This window comes from Mobula hypostoma, chromosome 9 (genome assembly GCF_963921235.1).
Source record: "Mobula hypostoma chromosome 9, sMobHyp1.1, whole genome shotgun sequence".
Lineage (NCBI taxonomy): Eukaryota > Metazoa > Chordata > Chondrichthyes > Myliobatiformes > Myliobatidae > Mobula > Mobula hypostoma.
Window position 1 is genome coordinate 139,355,521 of NC_086105.1, and position 22,039 is coordinate 139,377,559.

Consider the following 22,039-nt stretch of genomic DNA (forward strand, 5'->3'; position numbering starts at 1 on the left):
GTGGTGAAGATAGACGCCTAATATGGTACAACTTGGAGGAATGTAAGATTATCCACTTGGAAATAAAGGAAGAACAGAAATTTATATAGTTGATCAAGGCTAATGCTCGGAGGATCTGATTGTTCTTAAACAAGAAACATGAAGTTAATGTGTAGGTACAGCAAGCAATTAGGGAGGCAAATGGGAATTTTGGATTTATTGAAAGATAGATGGAGAATTGATGAGATCACCATTGGAGTGAGACACAGCATTGCTCGCTTTACTTAAGTAAAGATATTCTTATCATGGAGACAGTGCAAAGGAAGTTCATTAAATTTATTGCTGGGATGAATTTTTTATCTTTCAACAAAAGATCAAGCAGGCTGGATGTCTACCATCTGGATTTTAAAAGAATGAGAGAGATTCTTAATGAAATATCTAAGATTCTGACATGAAAGATGTGGAGAGGATGTTTCCTCTTGTGGGAACATCTCGAACCAGAGGTAGGAGTGTCATGCTCCAGTTTCCTCCCACAGCCCAAAGACGTACCAGTTAGTCAGTTAATTTGTTATTGTAAATTGTCCTATGATGGGGGTGGTGTTAAATAGGTGTGTTTCTGGGCTCGTTAGGCTGGAAGGGCCTGTTCTGTTCTGCATAGAGAGGGGGAGCCTGCTCTCCGTATCTTACTGCCACAGCTTGCACGTTGACTTTGACACAGACAACTAGGACACAACATCCATGGTCAACCCTGACTAACAGATGTCCTTACCTTGCATTGCATTTCTATGTTCTATTGTGAATGCCTGCAAGAAAACAAATCTCACAAATGGTGACACATGCAGGCTTTGATAAAAGGTTTATTTTGAACTTGCTTTGGCAGCACATATACTAAAATTGGAATGATACAGAGAAGATTAGCATGGCCCCTGTACAAGAGGATGTGACTAAACACGTTGATGAAGGTAGAGCAGTAGATGTAGTATATATGGATTTCAGTAAGGCATTTGAAAAGGTACCCCATGCAAGGCTTATTGAGAAAGTAAGGAGGCATGGGATCCAAGGGGACATTGCTTTGTGGATCCAGAACTGGTTTGCCCACAGAAGGCAAAAAGTGGTTGTAGATGGATCATATCCTGCATGGAGATAGGTGACTAGTGGTGTGCCTCAGGGATCTGTTCTCGGACCTACTCTGTGATTTTTACAATTGACCTGTATGAGGAAGTTGAGGGATGGGTTAGTAAATTTGCTGATGACACAAAGGTTGGGGGTGTTGTAAATAGTGTGGAGGGCTGTCAGAGGTTACAGCGGGACATTGATTAGGATGCAAAACTGGGCTGAGAAGTGGCAGATGGAGTTCAACCAAGATAAGTGTGAGGTGGTTCATTTTGGTAGGTCAAATATGATGGCAGAATATAGTATTAATGGTAAGACTTTTGTCAGTGTGTAGGATTAAAGGGATCTTAGGGTCCAAGTACATAGGACACACAAAGCAGCTGCGCAGGTTGGCTCTGTGGTTAAGAAAGCATATGGTGCATTGGCCGCCATCAATTGTGGGATTGAATTTAGGAGCCGAGAGGTAATGTTGCAGCTCTATAGGACCCTGGTCAGACCCCACTTGGAGTACTGTGCTCAATTCTGGTCGCCTCACTGCAGGAAGGATGTGGAAACCATAGAAAGGGTGCAGACGAAATTTACAAGGATGTTGCCTGGATTGGGGAGTATGCCTTATGAGAATGGGTTGAGTGAACTTGGCCTTTTCTCCTTGGAATGACGGAGGATGAGAGGTGACCTGATAGAGGTGTATAAGATAATGAGAGGCATTGATTGTGTGGTTAGTCAGAGGCTTTTTCCCAGGGCTGAAATAGCTAGCACGAGAAGGCATAGTTTTAAGGTGCTTGGAAGCAGGTACAGAGGAGATGTCAAAGGTCTGTTTTTTTATGCAGAGTGGTGAGTGTGTGGAATGGGCTGTCAGCGACGGTGGTGGAGGCGGATACGATAGGGTCTTTTAAGAGAATCCTGGACAGGTACATGGAGCTTAGAAAAATAGAGGGCTATAAGTTACCCTAGGTAATTTCTAAAGTAGGGACATGTTCAGCACAGCTTTGTGGGCCAAAGGGCCTGTGTTGTGCTGTAGGTTTTCTATGTTTCTATGAACTGTATTGCCTATCGTACTGCACCATGTCCAGCTGTGGAGCCTTGATAGCTGCAGAGAGGAGCAGGGTGCGGTTTGCATTCACTTCCTCACTTTGCACCATGAAGACATGACGTATGTTTAACAACTCCTTTCATTTACCTGCGGGTGCTGACCCTGTAAAACTACAGTTAAGCAGTGACTTTAATAATGTTCCTCATTATTTTTTATGGTGTCAGAAAATTTAACCATAGTGCTGAAATATATGACCTATCAAAGACTGTTGGAGCACTTGAGGGCAAAATTTCAGAATCCATCAGCTACTTGCCAATCAGTGTTTACTCCATCTCTGAGAATAACTCTGCTGAGAAAGGGAAAGGGAAATCTGGGCAGGTGACAAGTAGGAGCGGCAGGCCAGGTTCAAACCAATCCTTATGTATACACACTTAGTAGCCACTTTATTAGGTACCTCTTGTAACCTAACGAAGTTGGCTACAGCGTGTTTGTTTGTGGTCTTCTGCTGCTGTAGCCATCCACTTTGATGTGTTGTGCATTCAGAGATGCCCTTTGACCACAGACCATAAGATATAGAAGCAGAATTAGGCCATTTGGCCCATCGAGTCTGCTCCACCATTTAATGAGGGCTGATCCAATTTTCCTCTCAGTCCCAATCTCCTGCCTCCCCCCACCCGCCATAACCCTTCATGCCCTGACCAATCAAGAATCTGTCTACCTCTGCCTTAAATATACATAAACACTTGGCCTCCATAGCCACTTGTGGCAAAGAATTCCACAGATTCACCACTCTCTGGCTAAAGAAATTCCTCTTCATCTCTGTTCTAAAAAGTCACCCCTCTATTCTGAGGCTGTGGCCTTAGACTCTCCCACCACAGGAGACATCCTCTCCACATTAACTCTATCAAGGCCTCATATCGTTGATAGGTTTCAATGAGGTCACCCCTCATTCTTCTGAATTCTATTGAATACAAGCCCAGAGCCATCCAATGCTCTTCATATGATCAGGCATTCAATCCTGGAATCATTTTCGTGAATCTTCTTTGAAACATCTCCAGTTTCAAAACATCCTTTCAAAGATAAGAGGTCCAAAACTGATCACAATACTCCCAACACACAAAATGCCGGGGGAACTCAGCAAGCCAGGCAGCATCAATGGAATAGAGTGCCTGGCCTGCTGAGCCCCTCTGGCATTTTGTGCGTATTGCTTGCATTTCCAGCGTCTGCAAATTTTCTCTTATTCACAATACTGTACTCCAAGTGAGGCCTCAGCAGTGCTTTGTAAAATCTCAACATTACAGCCCTGCTTTTATATCCTTCTCCTCTTGAAATGAATGCTAACCACTGCATACCACTGTCGTAATGCGTGGTTATCTGAGTTACTGTCTCAGATAAGTGGCTGCTCTGAACCAAATATCTACTGTGTGGCCAGGCAGCATCTGTGGGAAGAGGTGCAGTCGACATTTCGGGCCGAGACCCTTTATCAGGACTGTCCTGACGAAGGGTCTCGGCTCGAAACGTCGACTGTACCTCTTCCTATAGATGCTGCCTGGCCTGCTGTGTTCACCAGCATATTTTGTGTATTGCTTGAATTTCCAGCATCTGTAGATTTCCTCGTATCTACTGTGTGTTTGTGTGTGTATTCATCACCAACATCATCATTATGTGACGTGTGATATGATGTGGGCAGTCATGACCATGATGATTCTTGGCAAAGTTTTCTTCAGAACTGGTTTGCCATTTCCTTCTTCTGGGCAGTGCCTTTACAAGATGGGTGACCCCAGCCATTATCAATACTCTTCAGAGATTGTCTGCCTGCATAATCAGGACTTGTGATGTGCACCAGCTGCTCATACAACCATCCATCACCTTCACCTTCGGTGTTATGTGACCCTGATTGGGAAGCCAAGCAGGTGGTACACCTTGCCCGAGGGTGACCTGCAGGCTAGCAAAGGGAAAGAGTGCCTTACATCTCCTTTGCTAGAGACGTATCTCCACCCCGCCACCCAATATATATAATTTTGTCCAGCACTGTGCAAAAGTCTTAGGCACATGTAAGAAAAATTCTCTTAAACGGAAATGCTTCAAAAATAATGAAATGAAAAGTTTCTAAGTATCAAAAAAAGTTCACTTTTTCCAGTCTTTCTCCTTCTATGTCCACATCCAGAATAGAAAGTACATTCATGACAAATATATATATTTGTTCATTATGGAATCTTCCCATCCTTGAGCAGATTTTGCCATTCATGAAAGCCATGACTGATTGTATACTCCCACGTCACTTTGCAACACCATGCTCATAATCCTTTGGATTGATAGATCTCTGTACAAGATTGTTTTGAATAAGCACAGGAAACAAGGACAATGCACAATTAAGGTTTTTAAATGTGTATGTGTATCAAACATTCAAAATTGCCTTTTTTGTTGGTTTCACTCTGTGTAAATGTGGAAATATTTTATGCCTGCTGCTGGCCAAGATGGTGACATAATGGGAGTCTGCATGTCTACGAATTGTAAATTTAATAATATCAAATGATGATGGGATACCCTACATTTGTGTGATACAGTTAAAGATTCAAAAAAGTATTAAATTGGCTGGAAAGAAGTCAGTTGTCAAAAACTTTTAATAACAGAGGTGTTTAAGTTGGCATGTGGAATAAGATAAGTTCGTAGTTTGAAGTCTACATTTGGACATAAAATGCTTAGTAACTTTTTAAGCATTGTAACAGTCATTTTACTAAATTGCTAAGTATTGGCAGAAAGATTAAAAATTCTCAGTTTGACATATCTTGCCACGATCACTGCAAACGATTGTACAGTTACTTCTGTGCTCTATGTTAGGAACTAGATTGCAAACCAAATTCTTGGAGTCTATGTGTTACACTAAGATAAGTCAGTAGCCAAAGTTGAAGCAGCAGTTGAAATGAGATTATGCAGGCCTAATTTAGGGAAATAACTGAAATGAATGATCCTCAGTTGAATATTAGCAATTGGTAATCATTTTCAAAGAGGCGCAGTAAACAGGCTAAATGTGGTGGATATAGCCAAGTCCATCACAGGAAATCCCCTCCCCACTACTGAGCACATCTACAAGTAACACTGTCAGAAGAAACCAGCAGCCATCACTCAAGGACCTCTACCATCCAGGCCATACTCTCCTCTTGCTGCTGCCATCGGGAAGGAAATGCAGGAACCTTAGGTCCTACACCACCAGGTTTAAGAAAACCATAAGACCATAAGACAAAGGAGCAGAAGTAGGCCATTCGGCCCATCGAGTCTGCTCCGCCATTTTATCATGAGCTGATCCATTTTCTCCTATTTAGTCCCACTCCCCTGCCTTCTCACCATAACCTTTGATGCCCTGGCTACTCAGATACCTATCAATCTCTGCCTTAAATACACCCAATGACTTGGCCTCCACTGCTGCCCGTGGCAACAAATTCCATAGATTCACCACCCTCTGACTAAAAAAATTTCTTCGCATTTCTGTTCTGAAAGGGCGCCCTTCAATCCTTAAGTCATGCCCTCTCGTACTAGACTCCCCCATCATGGGAAACAACTTTGCCACATCCACTCTGTCCATGCCTTTTAACATTCGAAATGTTTCTATGAGGTCTCCCCTCATTCTTCTAAACTCCAAGGAAGAGTTATTACCCTTCAACCATCAGGCTCCTGAACCAACGTGCATACCTTCAGTCAGTTCAACACTGAACTGATTGCCCAACCTACGGACTCACTTTCAATATCTCTACAACTGGTGCTTAGTATTATTTATTACTTATTTATTGCTATTATTGTTGTTTTTTTTTGTATTCACACAGTTTATTTACTTTTGAACATTGGCTGTTTGTCCATCTTTGTGTGTATTTTCATTGATTCTATTGTGTTTCTTTATATCTACTGTGAATGCCCACAAGAAAATGAATCTCAGGGTAGTACGTGGTGACGTACATACACTTTGATAGTAACTTTATTTGACTTTGAATAAATTTGGTATAAAATCCCAAGAAGGTCTTTAACTTATCTGGGCTTGGATTTTGCCAGAAATTATATCTCCTTATACTTGGTGCCTCTCATCGACAGCACAAAGTGGAATCCAAAAATATTAAATTAAAAAATGGAATTGGATGTGCTATTGCTTTCTTTATGTGGGGACTGTGGAAATCAAGAAGATAAAAGTGAACTGAGACGTGGAACATTTTGCAACTCTTCAGTCCTGACAGTGCAGAACGAGTTGCTAATATAAATCAGCCTTTCGTCTCTTTTTTTTGTTCCAATTTTGAATAAGTCTGTGGTAGATTGAAAGTTTATGTCTTTACTCAGTTAATTATTGGTCTTGGCTGCAGAAAAATAATCTTCAATGCATAATGTTTTCAACCTTTCTTATTACCTCTTTTTAATAACAGCACATTTTTCATTTTTATGTCATCCCACAGGAGATATAGCAGCAAGGCTGATTATTGAAATAATATATTTGTACTTAATGAGAGACTACGTTTATCTCCAGTAATCTGACATGTTTGGTTACAGTTAGGTGAAGTAACTAAATAGACCTTTGGCTGAAGATTACACCACAGTGACCCGAATTTCAACTTGATGTTTTAAACAATATCAACGTCCTCAGTGATGTTCACAAAGTTGATAAATCATTGAACATGAGACCATCAGACATTGGGCCATTCAGCCCATCGAGTCTGCTCTACCTTTCCATTATGGATGTTCTATTATCCCTCTCAACCCCACTCTCCTGCATTCTCTCTGTAACCTTTGGTTCCCTTACTAATCAGAGGTCCATCAACCTCTGTTTTAAATATACTGTAAAAAAAAAAACATAAGATATAGGAGCAGAATTAGACCATTTGGCCCATCGAGTCTGCTTTGCCATTTCATCACGATTGATCCATCTTCCCTCTCAGCCCCAAATTCCTGCCTTCTCCCCCTATCCCTTCATGCCATAACTAATCATGAACTTATCAACCTCTGCCTTAAATATACCCAATGACTTGGCCTCCACAGCTGCCTGTGGCAATGAATTCCAGGCTCTCCACCCTCTGGCTATAGAAATTCCTCCTCATCTCCATTCTAAGTGGATGTCCCTCTATTCTGACACAGTGTCCTCTTGTCTTAGGCTCCTCCACCATTGGAAATATCCTCTCCACGTTCACACTATCAGCTATACCCAATCATGAGGAAGGCTTCAGGAGTAAACCCTGTGGGAAAAATCTGGAGCTGGAGACCCAAAGACGGTCCTACGTTGAATTCAATTCAGTCCTACCCTTGCCATTCCTTTGGATTCATCAGCTGCACAGAGAGAGGGATCTTGTTGCACGGGCAACAGCTTGCTGTCCGTATTATGCTGCATTATCGATGTAGACAGCTAAGATGCAACAACCACGGTCGATCCTGACTAATGGAGGGACTCGGCAGTAAAGCAGATATGCCAGATATGCCCGATATGCCCAATGACTTGACTTCCATAGCCATTTGTGGCAATGAATTCCTCAAATTCGCCACCCTCTTGCTAAAGAAGTTCCTGCTAATCTCTGTGCTGAAGCGATGGCCTTGAATTCTGAGGCTGTGCCCTCTGGTTCGAGATTCCCCCATGATATGAAACATCCTCTCCATGTTCACACTATGTAGACCTTTCAATATTTGATAGGTTTCAATGAGATCCCCTCTCATTTTTCTAAACTCCAGAGCCATCAAACACTCCTCATCCATTAACCCTTTCATTCCCAGGGTAAATCTAATGAATCTTCTCTGAATTCTCTCCATGATTTAGTTTTATATTTATTTTCTGCTGCTGTTAGTTCTAATAGAGATCCCTGATTGTCAAACTATAAACAACCCATGCAGCCCCACATTAACAAATATTATCTGTACTCAGGGCTAAGATATGAATGTATTTCACATCTGTTTGATTTGTTTTTGAGAAAACTCAAAGTTGCTAAAACATTCAATAACAGGCAAATAGGTGAGTGAAAGTGCTGATTTGAAGTATTGTTTCTCAGATCCCGCAGGTCTTGTCAATAATGATTGCTAAGAGAACTATAAATGCGAAAAGAGATGAATCTTAAGCAACACACACAAATTGCTGGAGGAACTCAGCAGGCCAGCCAGCATCTGTGGAAAAGAGTAGAGTCGACGTTTCAGGTCGAGACCCTTCTTCAGGACTGAGAAGGAAGGGGGAAGATGCCAGAATAAAAAAGTGGGGGGAGGGGAAGGAGGCTAGCTGGAAGGTGATTGGTGAATCCAAGTGGGTGAGAAAGGTCAAGGGCTGGAGAAGAGAGAATCTGATAGAAGAGGAGAGTGGACAATAGGAGAAAGGGAAGAAGGAGCAAACCCAGGGTTAAGTAGTCAGCAGGTGAGAAGAAGTGGAAGGTCAGAGTGTGAAATAAAGGGTGGGGGTGAAATTTGTTCACCAGAAGGAGAAATATATATTCATGCCATCAGGTTTAGGGATACCCAGATGTTACTCCTCCACCCTGAGGGTGCCCTCATCTTGGCACAAGAGGAAACTATGGATTAACATGTTGGAACAAGAATGAGAATAGGAATTAAGATGTTTGGCCACCGGGAAGTCCTGCCTGAGGCGGATGGAGCAAAGGGGCTCAATGAGACGGTCCCCCAATTTACAACAGGTCTCACTAATGAAGAGGCTGCAGCAAAAAGAATATTTATTTATTTATTGACATACACAATGGAGCAGGCTGTTCTGCCAAGCTGCCCAGCAACCCTCCAATTTAATCCTAGCCTAATCACGGGACAATGTACATTGACCAAATAACTTAACAAATTTTACATTTTTGGAATGTCGGAGGAAACCAGAGCACCCGGAGGGAACCCACACACTCACGGGGAGAACAGACAAACTCCTTACAGGCAGTGTTGGGAACTGAACCCGGGTCACTGGTACTGTAGAGCGTTGTGCTAACCAATGCACTGCTTGCCACCCCAATACACAATAGATGACCCCAGCAGATTCACAGGTGAAGTGTTACCTCACCTGGAAGGTCTGTTTGGGGCCCTGAATAGAAGTGAGGAAGGAGGTGTATGGGCAGGTGTAGCATTTAAGCAACTTAATTTTTCTTCACTTTTATGAAGTGTCAATAAATCGGGTATATTAATTTCTTGCTACCTTGGAATGCCTGTTTTCAGAATTTGGATTGTGCTCATTTATATTACACATCCCCATTATCATTTAAGATGATAGAAAATTTAAACGATTAAAAAAAGATTGCTGGGCCGGCTGGTGGCACAATGACATCAGCGGCGGACCCGAGAGCGGAGGTTCCCGGGTTCGAAACCAGTCGGGTCCTTTCGCGAGTACGCTTTTCCATCCGTGCCGGGTTGAGTGCCGAGATCGCAACTCGACCTCATAAAATAAAAGGGAAAAATACTGCGAAAATGTCTGAGAGGAGTGGTGTGCCACACAGTCTCTCTCTTGCTCTGCGCCTTGAAAAAGACATAATCACGGATGCACGCACGGACACGCAGACGCACGCACACAGAGACTTGCACGCACTCAGGCACATGCCAAAAATAAATTTAAAAAGATTGCAATTAAATTAGTATTTTATCTTGATAGTGGTTATATTTTTGAACAAAGCAAGTGAGCCAATTAGTCGATAATCTCTACTTTCAAAGTTATCTTGGAACTAATGAACAAATATTTAAATGGTTCAGATTTCATGATCTTCAGGCCTAGAAAACCATATGGTTGCAAGGATTCATAATCTGTGTCTTATAGTACCGAAACAGGCCATTTGGCCCATTGAGTTCACACTGACAATCAAACATCCATTTACCGTGATCTTATTTTATTCTCCCCTTATTCAATCCCACTCATCTATACATTAGGTGCCATGTACATTGGTCAATTAACCCACCAACCCACACAATTTTAGGGAGGTGGAAGGAAACCAGAGCTTCAAACCCTCAATTCTAATTAACAAGTTCTAAAACCTGGGCCTCTGTACCTTCCTCTGCATCTGGATCCTTAACTTCCTCAACGGGAGACTACAGTCAGTCAGTGATAATATCCACTCACTGACAATCAACATTGGTGCATCTCAAGAGTATGTCCTTAGTCCACTATGCTATTCTCTCTACGTCCATGATTGTTCCATCTCAAATGCCATCTATAAATTTGCCAATGACACACCATCTATAAATTTGCCAACAACTATTACTGGCAGAAGTTCGGAGAGTGAGGAAGCATGCAGAAGCGAGGTAGATGAGCTGGTTGAGTGGTGTCACAACATCAACCTTGTACTCAGTGACACTAAGACCAGGGAACTGACTGTGGACTTCAGGAAGGGGAAGTTGAGGGAACACACACAAGAACTCATCGAGAGATCAGCAGTGGAAAGGGTGAACAGTTTCAAGTTCTTGGGTATCAATATTTTTGAAGGTTTATTCCAGGCCACATATTGACACTATTAAAAAGAAGGCAACGCAGTGGCTATACTTCATCAGGAGTGTAAGAAGATTTGGAATGTCACCAAAGACTGGCAATTTTCTACAGATGTATTGTGGAGAACATTCTAACTGGTTGCATCACCGTCTGGTATGGAGAGGCCTCTGCACAGGATTGGAAAAAGGTGCAGAATGATGTAAACTTCATCACGGGCACCAGCCTCCCCAGCACTGAGGACACCTTCAAAAGACAATGCCTCAAGAAGGTGGTATCCATCCTTAAGGACCCTCATCACCCAGCACATGCCCTCTTCTCATTGCTACCATCGTGAAAGAGATACAGGAGCCTGAACACACACACACACAGCATTTTAGTAACAAATTCTTCCCTTCTGCCATCAGATCAGATTTGTGAATGGACAATGAACCCATGAGCGCTCCCTCACTACTTGTTTTCTCTCTTCTTGCACATGTATACAGCTAGGGTGCCAAAGGACTTTACACAGTACTGTATTTGCCAATGTGGAGCGGAGAGTGAGTTTATAAATTTGGCATGCGCGAAGGATGTTGGGAATGGCGAGGGTGGAGTGCCGTGGGAGGGGTGTGGGACAGGTAGCAGAAAAGGAGTGCCCCCCCACCAGGTGCAGACACAGCCAGCCCTGAGATAGCAGCCTGGGTTATTTGATTCCAAACAATTCGTTTATTGACCGTTACAGAATGTCTCTCTGGTGCCTCCCGCTCCTTCCCCTCTCCCTTCCCTCTCCCTTCCCCTTTTCCCAACCATGCTTTCCCCCCCTCCCTGCCCCCTTCCCATTCTCTGTCCACAATAGAGACCCCTATCAGAATCAGGTTTATCATCACTCACATGTCATGAAATTTGTTTTTTTTGTGGCTACAGTGCAGTGCCTACACACACACACACACACACATCTCAAAGAATTTTGTACAGTACTGTATATATTAATGTAATTTATAGTTTTTAAGATGATTGTGCACTGCTGCTGCAAAGACAAATTTCCTAGCATATGCCAGTGACATTAAATCTGATTCTGATTCTGAGCTGTGTCAGCAACTTTACAAACTGTGACTCTCCCTAAAACATGAGTTGTCAGCCTAGCCACATTAACATCACTTTAAAAATGCAGCAATAAAAACATCTCTGATTCAATAATAACTCTCATCACTGGTGAATAAGAGAACATGCAAAATGCTGAATTAGATTTTTGGTTGCCCTTAACCTTTATCAGAACGAACACAATTACAACAAAAGAAAAATCCATTGTGTTGTAAAAGTGGTCAGTGATTATGGTTGTGTAGCTTGATTCAGGAGCCGAATGGTTGAAGGATTTGAACCTGGTGGTGTGGGAATTGAAGCTTCTGTACCTCCTGCCTGGTGGCAGCTGCTGAAAGATGGCATGGCCTGGATCATGGGCATCTTTGATGAAAGGTGCTGCCTTTCGGAAGTGGCCTCTCACGGAGATGCTACTGATGGTGGTGAATTTCAATTTCAATGTAGATAGGGTCATAAAGAGAGATTTTGGCCCATGGCTTTCATGAATCAAAGTATTGAGTACATGAGCTAGGATGCTATGTGTCAAAATTATATAAGACAGTGAGACCAAGTTTGGAGTGTTGTGTGTGGTTCTGGTCACCTACCTGCAGGAAAGATGTCAATAAGATTGAAAGAGTACAGAGAAAACCTACAAGGATATTGTATCAGTTTTGTATGTTTGTAAGGATATAGCAGGGATCTGAAGACTGGAGTCATGAGGAAAGTTTGAGAAGGTTAAGGCTTCATTCCCTTGAGTGTAGGAAGAGTGTGGGAGATTTAAGAGAGGTATACAAAATCATGAAGGGTATAAATAAAGTAAGTGCAAGCAGGGATTTTCCATTGCTGTTGGATGAGATAAGAACTAGTAGCCATAGGTTAAAGGTGGAAGGTGATATATTTAAGGGCAACCAGAGGGGGAACTTCTTCACTCTTCACTGAAGATGGTGAGAGTATGGAATGAGCTGCCAGTAGAAGTGATGGATGTTAGTTCAGTTGTAACATATAACGGAAATTTGGATAAGTTCATGGATAGGAGGGGCATGGAGGTTATTGTCCAGGTATGGGACTAAGTAGAATAACAGTTCAACATGGACTAGATGGGCTGAAGGGCCTGTTTCTGTGGTGTGGTGCTCCATGACTATGACTCCATCGAATCACTAATTGTTCACCACAATAGGTCAATGGCTGATGCAATCTCAATGGCTGTCCACACGGCTTTAGACCACCTAGACAACACAAACACCTATGTCAGGATGCTGTTCATCGACCATAGCTCAGCATTTAATACCATCATTCCCACAACCTGATTGACAAGTTGCAGAACCTGGGCCTCTGTACCTCCCTCTGCAATTGGATCCTCAGCTTTCTAACCGGAAGACCACAGTCTGTGCAGATTGGTGATAACATATCCTCCTCACTGACGATCAACACTGGTGCACCTCAGGGGTGCGTGCTTAGCCCACTGCTCTACTCTCTGGATACACATGACTGTGTGGCTCGGCTTAGCTCAAATACCATCTTTAAATTTGCTGACGATATAAATATTGTTGGTAGAATCTCAGGTGGTGACGAGAGGGCGTACAGGACTGAGATATGCCAACTAGTGGAATGGAGCCGCAGCAACAACCTGGCACTGTGTACATACATCTATTGATGCTTCTGGACACATCTTCAGTGATGTTCCTGGAATCACTGGGTGTTTCGGGTCTTTCAACATCATACAACCTCCTCCAGGTGACCCAACTGGGGCTGATCAGACCCCAGCTTGTGTCCAGATGGCTAGATACTTATGACTCCATGGCTCCCCTCTTTTGAGCCACAGCCATCTTGAGGCCCCCTCTGCCGCATCGGTGGTACTGCGGATGGCTCTCCTCTTCCTCTCTCCCTCGATGCCCAAAATGCTGAAGGCTCTAACTAAAGAACGGGCTACGAATCCCCTACAACCAACCTCCACTGGGAGACACTTCGCTCTCCATCCAGCCTGCTGACAGTTGCTGACCTGTCCTGCGTACTTGGAGAGCTTCCTTTCAAAGGCCTCCTCCAAGCTATCTTCCCATGGGACTGTCAGCTCCGGCAGCACCACTTGCTTAGTTGACTCAGACACTAGGACAATGTCTGGTCGCAGGTTGGTGGCTGTGATATGGTTGGGGAACTTCAGCTGCCCTTTGAGGTCCACCAACAGCTGCCAGTCCCTTGCAGAGGTCAGAATGCCTGCAGATGTTCTTTTGGCAGGTATTGGCTGATCCCCAGCTCTGACAAAGGCAATGGTCTGCTTGGAGGGTTGGGACCTCTTCGCCCACTCAACTCCAGCGCTGACGGCTTCAGCGATAGTCTTCAGGACCTGATCATGCCTCCACCTGTACCGTCCCTCACCAAGTGCCCTTGCACAGCTGCTGAGGATGTGCTCCAGGGTTCCTCGCTTGGAGCACAGTGGGCATGCAGATGACTCTGCCTTGCCCCATGTGTGTAGGTTTGATGGGCTTGGAAGCACATCGTACACTGCCTGGATGAGAAATTGGATCTCAACACCAGTAAGACGAAAGAGCTGATTGTGGACTTCAGGAAGGGTAAGACGAAATAACACATGCCAATCCTCATAGAGGGATCAGAAGTGGACAGAGTGAACAGCTTCAAGTTCCTGGGTGTCAAGAACTCTGAGGATCTAACCTGGTCCCAACTTACCGATGTAGTTATAAAGAAGACAAGACAGCAGCTATACTTTATTAGGAGTTTAAAGAGACTTGGCATGTCAACAAATACACTCCAAAACTTCTATAGTTGTACTGTGGAGAGCATTCTGACAGGCTGCATCACTGTCTGGTATGGAGGGGCTACTGCACAGGACCGAAAGAAGCTGCAGAGGGTTGTAAATCTAGTCAGCTCCATCTTGGGCACTAGCCTACAAAGTACCCAGGTCACCTTTAGGGAGCGGCGTCTCAGAAAGGCAGCGTCCATTATTAAGGACCTGCAGCACCCAGGAGAATGCCCTTTTCTCACTGTTACCATAGGTAGGAGGTACAGAAGCCTGAAGGTACACACTCAGCGATTCAGGAACAGCTTCTGCCCCTCTGCCATCCGATTCCTAAATGGACATTGAAGCTGTGGACACCACCTCACTTTTTTTAATATACAATATTTCTGTTTTTGCACATTCTTTTAAATCTATTCAATATATAATATTGATTTACTTGTTTATTTATTATTACGTTTTATTTTATTTATTATTTTTTTCCTATCTCTGCTAGATTATGTATTGCATTGAACGACTGCTGCTAAGTTAACAAATTTCATATCACATGCCGGTGATAATAAACCTGATTCTGATTCTTTTCAGAGTCCTCTGTTTAACCATGTTGGAGTGCAAAAGATTGAAATGTCTCCAATCTTGCTTAAACTCAATTAAGATGTATTGACAACCCATGTTAAACTAGACCAGATGCAACATCCCAAAATAATGGAGTAAGGTCGATGGGATGTGAACATAACAAATAAAAAGTTGTTATGACAAGAAAAGAAATTTCAAAAATGTGGAGGGGGACTACTGGGAGGATTGGAGCAGGATTTCCAATCCCGAGCAAGACGGTCAAGCTGAAAAACTTGGGAATCAGCAAATGTTGGAAAGGTAATTGATATTAAAAGCAATGATGAATAAAAAGACTAAAAATAGAATGAACTTTTTTTCTTAATGTTATAGCAACTTAAAAATGTTTAAAAGGCTAATTATTTAGACTACATTGAAGTGGCTCTATTGCTTAATGATGTCCCAGCAAATAATTTGGCTTTACATCAGTTTCAGACACCGCTGTACTTCTGTTTTGGGTAAATATGCAATCTGTGATATTTTGGAAGCTTCAAACTAAGTACACAAACAATATTTCTCTATGTGCAGTTAAATTTAATATCTATTTCCAAAGACAAAGAAGTTACAGGGCTATTGTAAACACGAGGAATTCTGCAGATGCTGGAAATTCAGGCAACTCACATCAAAGTTGCTGGTGAACGCAACAGGCCAGGCAGCATCTCTAGGAAGAGGTACAGTCGACGTTTCGGGCCGCAACCCTTCGTCAGGACACAGGGCTATTGTTTTTTTTTCCAGAATTTAACGATTATTTTATCAAATGATGACTCTAAAACTGAAAGAAAGAGACAAGGTATAAAGCAGTTGCTGAGGAAGGAAGAGAGATGAATACTTATACCAAATTGAATATACTCTTTCGATGCCTTTGTGATTTGATGTTTCGTATTCTGTGTTCTTCACTCGTTATTTTTCTTGCTGTTTGCGCTATTTGTTCTTTTTTGCATGTTGTGGCTTTGATGTTTGTCTTTAAATGGGTTCCATGGTTTTCTTTGCTTTGTGGCTGTCTATGGGGAAGATGAATCTCAGGGTTGTGTACTGCATACAGACTTTGCTAGTAAATGCACTTTGAGTTGCACTTTAAAGTAATGGCAGTTTTCCCTTTGTCTTATATTCTATTCAGTGATTGAAAGCAGGAGAGTGGAAATATTAAATAAAAATACTTGGCAGGTCAGGCAGCATTTGTGGGGAGAAACCCCAAGTTATTGTTTCAGCATGTTGATCTTTCATCAAAATTCGGTAAAGTTAGAACTAAAAAAGGTTTTAAATTGCAGGAAATGGGATGGGCGGCAAAGAAAAGAGGAAATGCTGTCACAGCACCATGCGATTTGAGATGAAAGAGCAGACCTTTTACCCTTTAATTTCCCACCATACAGGGATCTAACCCTCCACCAGAGTGAAATGGTAATCCACTGTACTTCGTCAGATTTAGCATTTTATTTGGTACATGATGCAGTCTCTGTATTGGCAAAAAAAACAAAGATTAAATCACTGCTTTGGACAGCACCTAGTAGGGAATGCAAGGCCTAATGGTGAGATAATTAAGTCTTTTCAGAGCATTTTGAGTGACACAAAATTTTTTTTGAGTGAATAGACACAGGAACTTTGATTTTTGGACTCATTGAAACCCACCGTTATTAATTCTTTAATCTGCACATTTAAAAATCAGACGAGTGAATGTGCCAAGCTTCTTTGATAAATGTTTGCTTCAGTATGTTAGCTGTCAATGTTTAAACCTACTACTATACGCTGGAAGTCCCTGGAGTGATTCCTAACCAGGAATAGTTATTAACCATCAGACTACTGAGTTCACATCCCAATTCTGAACTATTTCCACAACATACACATTCACTTTCAACAACTCTACAATCCATTTTCTCAGTATTATTTTTATTTGTCTTTAAATTTTATTTTGCACAATTAGTCTTCGGTACATTGGTTGTTTGTCAGACATCGTTGAGGTATTATTTTTCATAAATTTTATTGTATTTTATTATTTTTTGACAATAATTTTACTTTGACTTTGAAAACATACTGCATTTAACAGTTGCTGTATAACTTAAGTAACTATTGAATTAATTTCTACAGATCAGTAAATGAGCAAATTTCAGCAATGTTGCATACATGCAAAAATAAAATTAACATCACAAAGCTAACTGCAAGTGAAGAAGGCTAAGTTGGAGGTGAGTGATGATTTGAGAAAATTAAGCACAGGCATCAGCGATCAGAGGAAGCACTGTGAGTCCTGACGAAGGGTTCCGGCCTAAAACGTTGACCGATCCTTTCCGCAGATGCTGCCCGACCTGCTGAGTTCCTCCAGCGTGTTGTGAGTGTTGTTGAGGTCTCTTCTCCACACTTCCCCCACTCCCCACATCTCGGATATACAGAACATCAGAAGCACTGAACTCACAGATCCCTCAGTATTGTCAAGGACTCCCCCCCACCCCCCCCAATCCATCCCATAATCTTTTTGACCTCCTGCTGTCAGGCAGAAGGTACCGCAGTGAAAGAACAAGGACTGTTAGGCTGGGTAACATCTTCTTCCCTCAGGCTGTGAGACTGCTGAACACCCTGTTACCACCCAGTACATAATGTTTATGACAGCGTCAGAAATAATAATAATGTTGTATATATTTAACTATATGTCATATATGTACTTTGTGTCAATTTTTACATCTACAGAATATTTTTTAATCTTTTCATATTATTGTGTTAACATTATTTTTATGTGCTGTATGTGATATATTGTGTTTCGTACCTCTGTCCCTGAGGAAAGTTGTTTCATTTAGCTGTATACACACACACATAGTTGAATGACAATACGAGAGGTGATTGATAAGTTCGTGGCATAAGGTAGATGGAGTCAGTTTTAGAAAACCCAGCACATTTATTTTTCAACATAGTCCTCTCCTACATTTGCACACTTAGTCCAGCAGTCGTGGAGCATAGGAATCTTGGACTTCCAGAAAGTGCTCACAGCACGGGTGATTGATAAGTTCATGGCCTAAGGTAGAAGGAGATGATTTATACAGCTCTCTTTACATGCACATGCAGTTCAACTCTTTGAGTGATTATGCAGAAAGTTTGAAGTTAATATTTCATCAGGGGTGATTGATAAGTTCGTGGCCTGAGGTAGAAGGAGATGAGTTATTAACTTCAAACTTTCTGCATAATCACGTAAAGAGTTGAAGTGAGCGTGCAGGTAACGAGAGCTGTATAACTCATCTCCTTCTACCTTGGGCCATGAAATTATCAATCACCCATCTGTGGACACTTTCTGGAGGTCCAAGATCCGTATGCTCCAGGACCGCTGGACTAAGTGTGTAATAGTAGGAGGGGACTATGTTGAAAAATAAATGTGCTAGGTTTTCTAAAATTGACTCCTTCTACCTTAGGCCACGAACTTATCAATCACCCCTCGTAGCCTTGAGCTTGAACCAACAAAATGTGCATTTTTCCCATCAGGTGATGAAAAAGCGACTTTAAGTTTCATTGGAGAAGGAATTCTTTCTAACTGTAACACTTCAAAAGAAATATAAATCCAGAAACGTATGATTCCACTGTCCCGAAATGCCTTTGGGCGAGTTGAATAAACAGAAATGTCACCAAAATGACACACGTGTTGACAGAAACAGGTCAAGGTCACACATGGAGGTGCTCCATGAAATATCAAAGGCATATGAAAGGTGCCATAGATACTTCAGCTTCAATGACATCGTCGTTGGAGTTTTGTCACCGGTTCAGTTCGCTGTTATTTCTAATGGAGTACTGACCAAATTTGTGCAATTAATACTATCATCTCCCATCTTATTCTCTCTACTCTCTTCAAATTGTTTATGATTCAATAGACAGTTTCCTTACGTTTTTCAGGTTCCTTAAGGTTGTCTGAGCCAGGGGAGGCATTGGGGATAAGCTCTTACTTTCTATTAAATGCTCCCAATGGCATGCGCCTCAAATAGCCTCAGACAACCAAGTCCAGCTCCTGGCCTTCACAAATGGCTTAGCCTGGCAGAACCATTTCTACTGACAAGAGTAGGGACAAAGGTGGGTTACTGGCACCTTAAACCAGTCACTTTGGGCAGATGCGGCTCATCAGACTTGTTTGGCAGCTCATCGAGGTGAAGGAAAACTCTGATCTCAAACCTCTGCTGCCTTATGGCTACACGCACACATGGGGAAGGCTTCAGGAGTAAGCCCCGAGGGAAAAAGGCAGTCCTACATGGAACATACATCAAAGTTGCTGGTGAACGCAGCAGGCCAGGCAGCATCTATAGGAAGAGGCGCAGTCGACGTTTCAGGCCGAGACCCTTCGTCAGGACTAACTGAAGGAAGAGTTAGTAAGAGATTTGAAAGTGGGAGGGGGAGGGGGAGATCCAAAATGATAGGAGAAGACAGGAGGGGGAGGGATAGAGCCGAGAGCTGGACAGGTGATAGGCAGAAGGGGATACGAGAGGATCATGGGACAGGAGGTCCGGGAAGAAAGACGGGGGGGGGGTGACCCAGAGGATGGGCAAGAGGTATATTCAGAGGGACAGAGGGAGAAAAAGGAGAGTGAGAGAAAGAATGTGTGCATTAAAAAGAGTAACAGATGGGGTACGAGGGGGAGGTGGGGCCTAGCGGAAGTTAGAGAAGTCAATGTTCATGCCATCAGGTTGGAGGCTACCCAGACGGAATATAAGGTGTTGTTCCTCCAACCTGAGTGTGGCTTCATCTTTACAGTAGAGGAGGCCGTGGATAGACATGTCAGAATGGGAATGGGATGTGGAATTAAAATGTGTGGCCACTGGGAGATCCTGCTTTCTCTGGCGGATAGAGCGTAGATGTTCAGCAAAGCGGTCTCCCAGTCTGCGTCGGGTCTCACCAATATATAAAAGGCCACATCGGGAGCACCGGACGCAGTATATCACCCCAGTCGACTCACAGGTGAAGTGATGCCTCACCTGGAAGGACTGTTTGGGGCCCTGAATGGTGGTAAGGGAGGAAGTGTAAGGGCATGTGTAGCACTTGTTCCGCTTACACGGATAAGTGCCAGGAGGGAGATCAGTGGGGAGGGATGGGGGGGACGAATGGACAAGGGAGTTGTGTAGGGAGCGATCCCTGCGGAATGCAGAGAGAGGCGGGGAGGGAAAGATATGCTTAGTGGTGGGATCCCGTTGGAGGTGGCGGAAGTTACGGAGAATAATATGTTGGACCCGGAGGCTGGTGGGGTGGTAGGTGAGGACCAGGGGAACCCTATTCCTAGTGGGGTGGTGGGAGGATGGAGTGAGAGCAGATGTACGTGAAATGGGGGAGATGCGTTTAAGAGCAGAGTTGATAGTGGAGGAAGGGAAGCCCCTTTCTTTAAAAAATGAAGACATCTCCCTCGTCCTAGAATGAAAAGCCTCATCCTGAGAGCAGATGTGGCGGAGACGGAGGAATTGCGAGAAGGGGATGGCGTTTTTGCAAGAGACAGGGTGAGAAGAGGAATAGTCCAGATAGTTGTGAGAGTCAGTAGGCTTATAGTAGACATCAGTGGATAAGCTGTCTCCAGAGACAGAGACAGAAAGATCTAGAAAGGGGAGGGAGGTGTCAGAAATGGACCAGGTAAACTTGAGGGCAGGGTGAAAGTTGGAGGCAAAGTTAATAAAGTTAACGAGTTCTGCATGCGTGCAGGAAGCAGCGCCAATGCAGTCGTCGATGTAGCGAAGGAAAAGTGGGGGACAGATACCAGAATAGGCACGGAACATAGATTGTTCCACAAACCCAACAAAAAGGCAGGCATAGCTAGGACCCATACGGGTGCCCATAGCTACACCTTTAGTTTGGAGAAAATGGGAGGAGCAAAAGGAGAAATTATTAAGAGTAAGGACTAATTCTGCTAGACGGAGCAGAGTGGTGGTAGAGGGGAACTGATTAGGTCTGGAATCCAAAAAGAAGCGTAGAGCTTTGAGACCTTCCTGATGGGGGATGGAAGTATATAGGGACTGGACATCCAAGGTGAAAATAAAGCGGTGGGGGCCAGGGAACTTAAAATCATCGAAAAGTTTAAGAGCGTGAGAAGTGTCACGAACATAGGTCGGAAGGGATTGAACAAGGGGTGATAAAACAGTGTCGAGGTATGCAGAAACGAGTTCGGTGGGGCAGGAGCAAGCTGAGACAATAGGTCGGCCAGGACAGGCAGGTTTGTGGATCTTGGGTAGGAGGTAGAAACGGGAAGTGCGGGGTGTGGGAACTATAAGGTTGGTAGCAGTGGATGGGAGATCCCCTGAGCGGATAAAGTCGTTGATAGTGTGGGAGACAATGGCCTGGTGCTCCTTGGTGGGGTCACGATCGAGGGGTAAATAAGAGGAGGTATCCGCGAGTTGTCGCTGTGCCTCGGCAAGGTAGAGGTCAGTGCGCCAGACTACAACAGCACCCCCCTTATCAGCGGGTTTAATAATAATGTTAGGATTAGTGCGGAGGGAGCGGAGAGCAGAGCGTTCCGAAGGAGTGAGGTTGGAATGGGGACAAGGTGCAGTGAAGTCGAGACGGTTGATGTCCCGTCGGCAGTTGGCAATAAAGAGATCCAGAGCAGGCAGAAGACCAGAGCGGGGTGTCCATGAAGAAGAGGAGGGATGAAGACGGGAGAAGGGGTCATCGGTGGGGGTGGAAGAGTCCTTGCCGAAGAAGTAGGCTCGGAGACGGAGACGGCGGAAGAAAAGTTCCGCATCATGGCGAACACGGAACTCGCTGAGGTGTGGGCGAAGGGGGACAAACGTGAGGCCCTTACTGAGCACAGAGCGTTCTGCCTCCGACAGTTGAAGGTCGGAGGGGATGGTAAAGACCCGGCACGGATGAGAGCTGGGATCAGAGGGGGGAGGGGGGAGGCTGGGGGTGTCAATGGAGAGGGGAGGGTTGGGGTGAGAGGAAGATGGAGCCTCTGAGGGCCCAGGAGTTGACGGTGGGATCTGAGGAAGACGGGGCTGCGGAGTGGTGGTGGGGGAAGGGGAGACGGGAGTCACAACAGCAGCACATAAAGACCCGGCCTGGAGCTCAAGGCTGGCGTCGCAGTTGGTGGTTGCGCGATCGCTTTGAATGTCTCCATGGTCGTTGCTGGAGTCCGGGTTTTGAA

The 22,039-nt window shown here is 43.8% G+C and overlaps 1 protein-coding gene and 1 non-coding gene across 3 annotated transcripts in view; both read left to right on the forward strand.

Moving 5' to 3' along the window:
* The window catches only part of cacna1ha (calcium channel, voltage-dependent, T type, alpha 1H subunit a), a 647,795-nt gene that overhangs the window by 246,826 nt on the left and 378,930 nt on the right, over positions 1-22,039 (forward strand). The gene's annotated exons all lie outside the window — the stretch shown is intronic.
* Positions 848-952, forward strand: LOC134352399 (U6 spliceosomal RNA). The gene has a single exon (XR_010019396.1). It is a non-coding gene; the product is annotated as a U6 spliceosomal RNA (small nuclear RNA).